The sequence below is a fragment of the Hyposmocoma kahamanoa genome, unplaced genomic scaffold (genome assembly GCF_003589595.1).
Source record: "Hyposmocoma kahamanoa isolate Upper Pololo Valley unplaced genomic scaffold, ASM358959v1 62, whole genome shotgun sequence".
In the NCBI taxonomy this organism is placed as follows: domain Eukaryota; kingdom Metazoa; phylum Arthropoda; class Insecta; order Lepidoptera; family Cosmopterigidae; genus Hyposmocoma; species Hyposmocoma kahamanoa.
The window spans coordinates 6,536,959-6,546,613 of NW_020653850.1; the positions used below are offsets into that span (position 1 = coordinate 6,536,959).

The 9,655-nt window shown below is 36.8% G+C and overlaps 1 protein-coding gene across 1 annotated transcript in view; it reads right to left on the minus strand.

Moving 5' to 3' along the window:
* Positions 1 to 9,275, minus strand: part of LOC113229373 (mucin-5AC) — a 127,109-nt gene extending 117,834 nt beyond the window's left edge. Inside the window, exon 1 of the mRNA XM_026462929.1 lies at positions 9,067 to 9,275. The gene's annotated coding sequence lies outside the window, so the exon portion shown is untranslated. The remainder of the gene's footprint in view (positions 1 to 9,066) is intronic.
* Positions 9,276 to 9,655: the final 380 nt, after the last annotated feature.

Sequence of the window (9,655 nt, forward strand, 5' to 3'; positions counted from 1 at the left end):
GGGTAAAAATAATGTACTAGACTCGTAGACGGATCGTTCCCGTGAGTACCAGAAAAATCCGAAATCTTCAAAATGTGGACTGCATCAGGTAAACGCCTACGCGCGCGTCTACAGTATAAGACCTACCGGAAAGGTGTTCTTACTAAAAATGGCCGCCACCCTGGTCAATTTCTACCGGAAGTGAAAAAATTCGAAATTCGTAAAAACAAGATGGCCGCCATACAAATTGCAGAGCTTTATATCTCGAAAACTACAAGAGGTAGGTGGGGGGTGTTCGACCAAATGTCATAGAGGGCAGCGGGGGTCAACTGCTGGTGACAATTTTTTTTCAAGATGGCCGACTCAAAATGGCGGCCCGAAAAAAAGGTGGTCCAATCCGGCCGAAATTTGGCATGCGGACGTGTATGGGGGCTTAGGTTACAAATCTGGGGTTAGAATTTTGATTCCGCCATTTTCCAAGATGGCCGCCATACATGTAAATTGTCTGCTCTTTGGCGTCATTTTTCTCCCAGAATATGGGCGGGTGGGTAAAAATGATGTAGAGGAATTATAGTCGGACGGACTTGGTGAATATGAAAAAGTATCGAAACCTTCAAAATATGCTCCGCATCAGGTAGGACCCCAGCAGCCCGGCCAAAGTATGCGTCTTGGCTCAAAGTCTCCAAACGAATGTTTATCCACACCCTGGGCAATTTCTACTGGCAGTGAAAAAATCCGAAATTCGAAGAACAAAATGGCCGCCATACAAATTTCGGGGGCCTGTATCTCGGAAACTATTGGAGATAGGTAAGTCGTGTTCAAACTAATATCGTAGATGGTGACAGGGTCTAACTGGCTATAAATAAATAATAAATAAATAACGCACACACTCAACATAGCCCCGCACTAGGGAAACCCTGTGTCGCGGGTGCCATGGACACACATATAGACAACCACAAATTACACCCAAACTCACGAGAGAAATAATTGTAGGCCATACAAATATTTCTCCCGGCCCGGGAATCGAACCTGGGACCTCTGCGTGGCAGTCCGGCATGGTAACCGTTCGGCCACGGAGGCAGTTTTTCTAAATTATCTATCGAAATTATTTTTTCAAAATGGCCGATTCAAGATTGCGGCCCGGCGAAAAGGTGCTCCGATCCGGCTGAAATTTAACACTTTTCCATATTCGGGTGACAGTAATACGAATATGCGGTCAAATTTTCGTTTCCACCATTTTCCAATATGACCGCCATACATTTTCTACCGTTCACTGTGTTCCGAGGCCTACATCTCGGCGAGGTTTGGAGATAGACGTGAGGCGCTCAAACAAATGTACAGAATAGAACAAGCCAACTGCAATTAAAAAAAATTTTTAAGATGGCGGACTCAAAATGGCGGCCCGAAATAAATGTTCTCCGATCCGACTGAAATTTGACACCCGATCGTGTATGGAGGCTCATAGTATGTATCTGTGAACGAAATTTGGATTCCGCCATTTTCTAAGATGGCCGCCATAAATAATTGACTTTTCTGAATCGTCGCAGATCACTCCCACTCTAACTTAACTAAAGAGGATTCTACTGAAATATAAAGTTCAACTCCCAATTTGCCACAAGATATAAAGAAAGCCCTCGCGGCCCGCGAAGATGGCCGCCATACATGTGAATTGTCTGCTCTTTGGCGTCATTTTTCTCCCAGAATACAGGCGGGTGGGTAGAAATGATGTAGAGTAATTATAGTCGGACGGACTTAGTGAATATGAAAAAGTATCGAAACCTTCAAAATATGCTCCGCATCAGGTAAGACCACAGCTGCCTGGCCAATGTATACATCTTGGCTCAAAGTCTCCAAACAAATGTTCATCCACAACCTGGGCAGTTTCTACCGGAAGTGAAAAAAATTTAAAACTCGAAAAACAAAATGGCCGCCATACTAATTTCGATTTTCCATAATGGCAAATCCAAGATAACCGCCATAAAAATTGACTTTACTGAATCTTCGCCACTATTAATATACGAGTAGTTTATTTTGAAGTATAAAAGGTTAGGATAAACCTAACGAGAAACATCACCATTGAAACCAAAGTAATTACCGACCGACTGACGAAGTCTTTCCTACATTTAAAGTCACAAGCCTCATACGTAGCCCTCGCGGGCCACTTTAGCGGCCCAGCGCAACATGCAACATCCAAGTCGACCTGGTTTCCGTGATAAACGGCGCAGTCAACGTGTCAGAGATGGGTGTATGACTTTCAAACAAAATATGTCAAGGACCCTGGTCAGGTTCTACTGGGATCAAAAATTTTCCAATATGGCAAATTCAGAATGGCCGCCATAAACAATTGACTTTTCTGAATCTTCGCAGCTGTCAATGATATAGGTACGAGTGGATTGTTCTAAGATATTTAAAGATACGACTTGACGCGATTATACCAACTACCCCTACATGTAACTAAACTGGATCAGTCAGTAACCGAATAAAGATTTAATCTATCTATCTATCTATCTAATCCTGCTCCTTCCCACCCAAATTCAACCAAAGAGGATTGTCTACTGAAATATAAAGTTCAACTCCCAATTTGTCACCAGATATAAAGAAAGCCCTCGCGGGCCGCTTTAGCGGCCCGGCGCATCGCGCGGCATCTAGTATGTATATATAAAGGGTTGTACAAAGTGGAAATTTGTAATGCCACTTGGAAGGAAAGTACGTTAAATACTGGAGATAGATATTTTTACTTAAAGGAAACATTCCTTTATTTTTAAAAAGAAATAATACTGCATTCAAAGATTTTCGAAAATTGCTAGCCACACGCGGGAATCGAACCCGCTAAAATCTTTAAAAAATGCACCCTGTACTTTTATTAAATCAATCGATAGGGTCAATTATGAAGATGAAATCTCTCTTACAAACCATGAAATCTGGAGTTATTTGTTATTATATTATCTTTGTAATGCAGACTCTTTGGTCAGTGGCATGAGGTAATTTAAGTATGGAATGTTTCATTTGAAAATGGATTGTCTTTTGTTATTTCCATTTGATTGTTTTTACATATCCTTTCTAAGTACTGATAGTTTTCCTATAAATAAATAAATTTCATATTTGTCTCATCGTAAAAATGGCATATCAAAAACAATTTGATTTAATGGAAGCTTATTTTTTAAATAACAAAAATGCGAATTTAGCTCTGCGGTGGTATGAAGAGAGATATCGGGATCGACAAGCACCAACTCGATTCGTTCTGAAAGGAATGGTAAATAGTTTAAAAAATACTAAGAGAAGTTGGCAGTAACCCGAATTTTTTGAGTAACATTGTATGGTCTGACGAAACCAACTTCAGTAATAACGGCATGTACAACCGCCGCAATAACCATTATTGGTCTCGAGTGAATCCTATTCGTGTTCATGAAACTAACAATCAAGTAAGATTCTCTTTCAACGTTCGGTGCGGAATTATGAGAAATATGGTTGTGTTAGTCCACGTGTACGAAGGTCATTTGAGCACTGTCAAGTATCTTGAAATACTGGATCTCTTAAGAAATGAGTTAAATGTTTTATCCGAGGAAGAGAAGGAATGGAATAATTCTGCAGCAAGATGGCGCTCCAGCCCATAACAACAGAGTTACTACTGCCTACATTAGTAACCATTTTAATATCTGGATTGGTACAAACGGCACAATCAGATGGCCTGCGAGATCACCAGATCTCACCCCTTTACATTTTTTTTTATGGGGATATGTTAAAAATCAAATTTACCTTAAATCCTATGCGAGTGTAAACGAGTTGAAGGCTGAGGTTCAGAATACGATTTGTAATACAATTCATCACAACACGTTATTAAAAGTTACTCAAAATAAATTCGTTAAAAGATTAAATCTGTATATCCAAGAAAATGGAGCTCATTTCGAGCAACTAATTAGTTAGATTACCATTTTTTTCGTTTTATTAAAATACGTTAACATTTCATGGTTTTTTTTTTTTTCATTTAATTAACCAATTTTGTAAGAGAATTTATTCTTATAATTAACCCTATCGATTCAATAAAAGTGCAGGGTGCATTTTTTTCAGATTAAAGCGGGTTCGATTCCCACGTGTTGCTAGAAATTTTCGAAAATCTATGAATGCAGTTTTATTTCTTTTAAAATATAAAGGCATGTTTCCTTTAAGTAAAACTTTCCCTCCACGGGGCATTACAATTTCCACCCGGTATAAGATATTTATAGTAACAGTTTTTTGTTTTAAACGGACCAAATATTGGCAAAATTTGAAAAGAGAATTACAAAAAACCGTAATATGATATAAAATTGTACACTATTTCGGAGCTCTTCGGGCCTTATTACAGCTTTTATAGTGGCCAGTTTATCTTATATTAGTCGTAACGAAGTACTAAATGTTCTTATAATAAACAGAGAACGCGTCGTAAAATCGCATTATTCTACATTAAGTACTGTACGCAGCAATTAAATACGCCATTACAAGTGTTACGAGCAAAGTTTGAAAACGATGCAATGTGAATGTAGTCAAACAAACTAATTGGCAATTTAATACATATTTACAACTACATAAACAAGTAATGATTTTTACTTAGTTTAGGTATCACCTAGATTAATTTGCACTACTAACCTTAATTAAAGTTATGTATAAACATACAATAATTTCACTGTTTGCGATGCGATAGTCTGGCGCATATATGTAAATACAAGACGATTGACTAAGACGATTATAAGAGAGACTTAAGAGTGTACACTAACTCAGCTTGGCTTTACTAGTAGTAGAGCTCCTTGTGAAAGAGTTCGTCCAGGGTAGTATAGCCAACTTCCCCTTTTCTGCCTCCAATCAGTAATGTCAGCATTACTGTGTTCCGGATTTGAACGGTAAAGGTGCCGGTGAAATTACAGGCACATGGGACCTAAGGGTGACGGGCACAATGGCAGTGCCGTTCAGATCTTTGTGATCTAAAGCTCTGAATGGCACTGCAACTGGATTGTGGATTATGGACAAGCGTATAGCTTACCATCAGGAGCACGACGTGTTCTTCCCGTCACTAAATATTATAATTCACGTCACTAGAAATAAAATTCAAATGTTTCCCGTACTAATACGGTTCATTTTGCTTGGGTCGAGGGGCAGAGACACTGGCTTTATCTCAGAATTTATTTTGAGAATTAAAGCCGCCTGAAAAATGTACATCGTACAGTATACGTAGGCCACTGAAAGTTTGCACTCCTGGTGACTCATTATTATTCGAAATTCAAATATTGTTTAAAAAAATATAGAATTATATCTATCGAATGCATTGGCCTACGAATGCAATACTTTTTGGCGGGAAATTGCTTATTATTTTTTAAATTTGACCAGTTGAATTGTACGTGTCACACTGAAAATGATCATAATGCGTTAAGATTTTAGAGTGATGATTTTTTTATGACTTTAAAAGTTCTCTTTCTCCACAACAGTGCTGTGCCTTCAAATGCTTTTGGGCTTGAAGCACCACATTTAAGCACTGTGAGGCGTTTAATCGTGATCGTGTTTCTCTCCATGACGAGGTTTCTGAAGGTCGTCCGTCTACTGCAGTGAATAATGAAAACGTGGCTACTGTCAAGCGACTCATTGAAAAAAATCGACTTATCACCTACGACGAGACTCGTGAACAATTAGGAATCGCTATGAGCCAAATTGAAAAAATTTTGCACAAACATTTGCAAGTCAGGAGACTTCGTAGTCGCTGAATACCGCACGAACACTCGTGTTGTTTGGTGCTAACAAATGTAGATAAAGTTTGACCGCGGGCGTTCAAACGCTGTTTAGGACATCGTTACAGAGGAAGAAACATGGGTTTTTTGTTACGATCCGGAAAAAAACAACAGTCCAGTGAAAGGGTCTTCAAAGGTGACAACGACCAACAAAATTGCAACAAGCCAGAAGCGTAGGCAAAAAGATGATAGCGAGTTTTATCTCTACAACGGGTCATGTTTGCTCTGTTGCCTTATAACACAGACCACATAAATGCCTTATAAGAACAAACAACAGTGAATGTTGAATGGTGCACCACCGTTTGTCTGCCGAAGGTTCTCGAAAAAATTCGCGAGAGGCGACCTAGAAGTGGCATGAAAATCAAGGATTTGATGAGGGGATTGACATTTCCGGACACAGAGGTGGCAGTGGCGACTTTTAACCAACTCGTTGATAACGTACTCTCAAATGAGTGGGGTTTGTGTTTTAAAAAAATGGTTTGAGCGTATGAAAAAGTGTTTAAAATGTAACAGAGAATATTTTGAAAAGCAATATTTATTTATTTCGCTTTGAATAGTTTTATTTATAAATTGTGCAAAACTTTCAGTGTGGCCCTCGTATCTGTGGGTAATAAAAATCATTAGTATATGGAAAGTACCTATTGATTATAGCGGTTTTCTTGTAAAATTTCGAGGTAAGTTGTTTTGTTGTTTGTTTTTTTTTCTATCGTGAAAATATTTAGGAATCAGTGTATATCCTCAATGTTACTATATATTTTTTCCAAAGTTCTAATTCAACACTTTCATTGTCATGCGGAATCTACCAAAACCATTTGAGGTTGGATAACATTTGTTTTAAAACTATTTTAAAACTTATTTGGCTATTTTTAAGTCGTTAAAATCAAAAAGGATGACCTGCAACAAGCACATGGAGAATTTTGTAAAGTCTGCTGACTCGTTCCGTAGCTCAGTTGGGAGAGCGATAGCCCCGGTATGGCGAGGTTGCTGGTTAGAGTCCAGCCAGATCGAAGGAATTTTTCTTTGTGTTCGATTTCTATATCTATGGTATATATAATATATATCATGGGAATAACACAACGTGATACTGAAAATTAATATTACAACTATTTTAAACTTCGCAAAACAAAAGTTGTTTCCATTTTCTACGTATAAGTACAAATAATATATAGGTAATAATACGGGGTCCATATTTGCACGTTTAATTCCAAACGACTAAAGTTCTAGAACACGTACCTCTACGTAAACTAGACTATGCAGAAGTTCAAGGTGCTTCATTTCACGCTAGGATAAGATGGAAATTTTCTGAACAATCTTTATTCTAATAGAATAATAATAATAATAATGTTAACAATGATAATAATGACACAAACATATTGTCCGTCGGTTCTTGAACCTGAGTCCCTGACCCTATTGAATAGATATTAAATTTTTATTTTTATTTTTTTAGGATACCAAGTGACGGGACGAACAAGTCGTGCGCCTGATGATAAGCGACACGCCTGTCCATAACAGTTGCAGTACCACTCACAGCTTTAAAACACAAAGATCTGAGGAGTATCCCAGGACACAGACCAGAATCAATTTAGAAAAATTCATTTCGCAAATTAATGGTACCGAGAATCGAACCCGAGACCTCCTCATCCAGTGCACAGAGCAAACCATTGGTCGTCGAAGTAAAACTGATTCAATCTTCCAATAGACCAGGAGAACGCGAATAATTTGGGATGTTTTTCTTTAAATAATACAGCAAAGTGAAGCGCAACAAAGGCATGAGAAGACTGTATATATCCATTTAAAGTTGGGAACCAAATGTAGCTTGAGCGAAGCTCCGAAAATTCAGTTTATTTACTTACTACGTTAATTACAATGATTCAGAAGTACATTTAACATGATAAAAAACTTTGACTTAATAAAAAAACTGATGAAAAAACTACACATATGTTTTTGATGCATTAAATTTATCTAAACATTCTTCTTATCGTATCGATGGCATTCATAGATTATTAGCACCGCGGTGAACACATAAACATTTTATATAGAGTGTAATAAATAGATGTGATCGTATAACAGCTACTGATCATACTCATAATAACAAACAGGTAAATAAATATTGATTTCCTATACACATTTTAAAAATTGTTTTTGTGCAAAAATTTATTCTTACTTTGTAGGCGATAACCAATTTACGGTCGCACTTTATTATTACGTTCTGAACATAATTTTTGAACTGCACCAGCTATCGAATTACATAAGACTTACTCATGAAAGGCCATAGTGAATCTAAAACTTTAAACATTCAGCTAAAAGTTGATCGTGATTCAAAGAAAAAAAACACAGCGGAAATTTAATTTTTTTTGTGATCTAAAATTGCTTATATTTTTATGTAACAAAAAAATACCACGGTATGGCTGACGTTTGAAAACTTTTTAGAAAAACAGATACACGCGTTTTTAAATGCGGAAAAAAGTTTCATTTCAAATGTTTAGGAATCGTAAACCAAACTCGAAAATAACATGGTGTTTAACTTGAACTTGTGCGAAATAAAGCCTACCGTCTTATCACAAAACTGGCCGAACTTGAAGCAGACTTGAGCAATTAAATTCATTTGTTAAATACACTCTAAGTTTACGAATGCGTTTCGACAATTACTAATTTATTGTTAAACGTTATTATTAAAAATTTTCATAAATGAAATTGATAGATCTTATAAAAATTTCTCAGCGTCTTTCTTGTTTCCGACTGTAATCTGGAATGGTAGCATCGTATTTAAATTGTTGCTAAATATCTTTGCGCTTGTTCTAATCAAAAATTTTCTTTGAACCTATTTATTCTCTTTTATAAAAAAATAAAAGCTTTTATAAAAAAAAGCTAAAGTTTTTATAAAGCTTTTGATAAAAGCTTTTATTTTTGTATTTCAAATATTTATGTTCTCTAACAAATAAAACAACAAATTTCTAGATTTATTTTGCACTGATTCCTTAGAGAGAAGCAATAAAAGTTTTGATTTCCTTTCTGCACACGTCGGTAATCAACCGAGTTTTATAATAAAAGTTTCCTAGGATTATGAGCGGAACGTACGTAGCAAAAATACGTAATCAAGTCAGAAACCCGAGATTACACTCTAATTGAATCTAGCTAAGATAATTTAAAAAATCGTAGACACAAGGTAAATACGTGTTTGTGGAATCCAACGATTTTTTGCCTACTTTTTAAAAAAGCACCGTAAGCTCGCAAAGTCAACAACCTAAGAGCGAATACATAATCAAACAAGACTCTTCGAAGCAAGAAACAAATTACAGGATGACAAGTTATTACAAATAAAAATAAAACTTACCGATAACACTGGCCAATTGCAAAAAAAACTTCTCTGCTAAAGCATCAGAACATATCACCTACATAAAATCGACTGTCTTTTAAAAATGTTGAATTGAAATTTGGAACTGTCTTTTATATGATTTTTTTAATTTGAAAATACGAACGCAAAGGTATTGCGTATGGAGAGCACGGCGAGCAAAGCGCACGCGAGCTTCGGCTAGTAAAGGCGACAACACACTGCGCTCGTCTGAGGCTTCCCGTGCCCCTCCGGCTATCACTACACTTTCGGTTATTCTCTCACCTCCCTCGAGACAAACCGATTTATCACCTGGTATCTTTGTTCTAAAGAACTTAGTTCGGTTTGTTATAGTTCGCGATTTCGTAGCGACCTCTGCAGTGTTGTTATGTCATTGACCGCGTAATGTAAGCTAATGAAGGCGTTTTCCCCTTACTCAAGAGGTCAGGTGCAGACTTGAAACAACAATAAAATTATTACCGCGTTTTAATGAACCCAGATTTTAATGAGCGATACATATTTAAATTATCTAAAAAATCAGGTATTAGCGAGATCCTGACATTAAAATAAAGTAATATGTTTAAAGATAAAA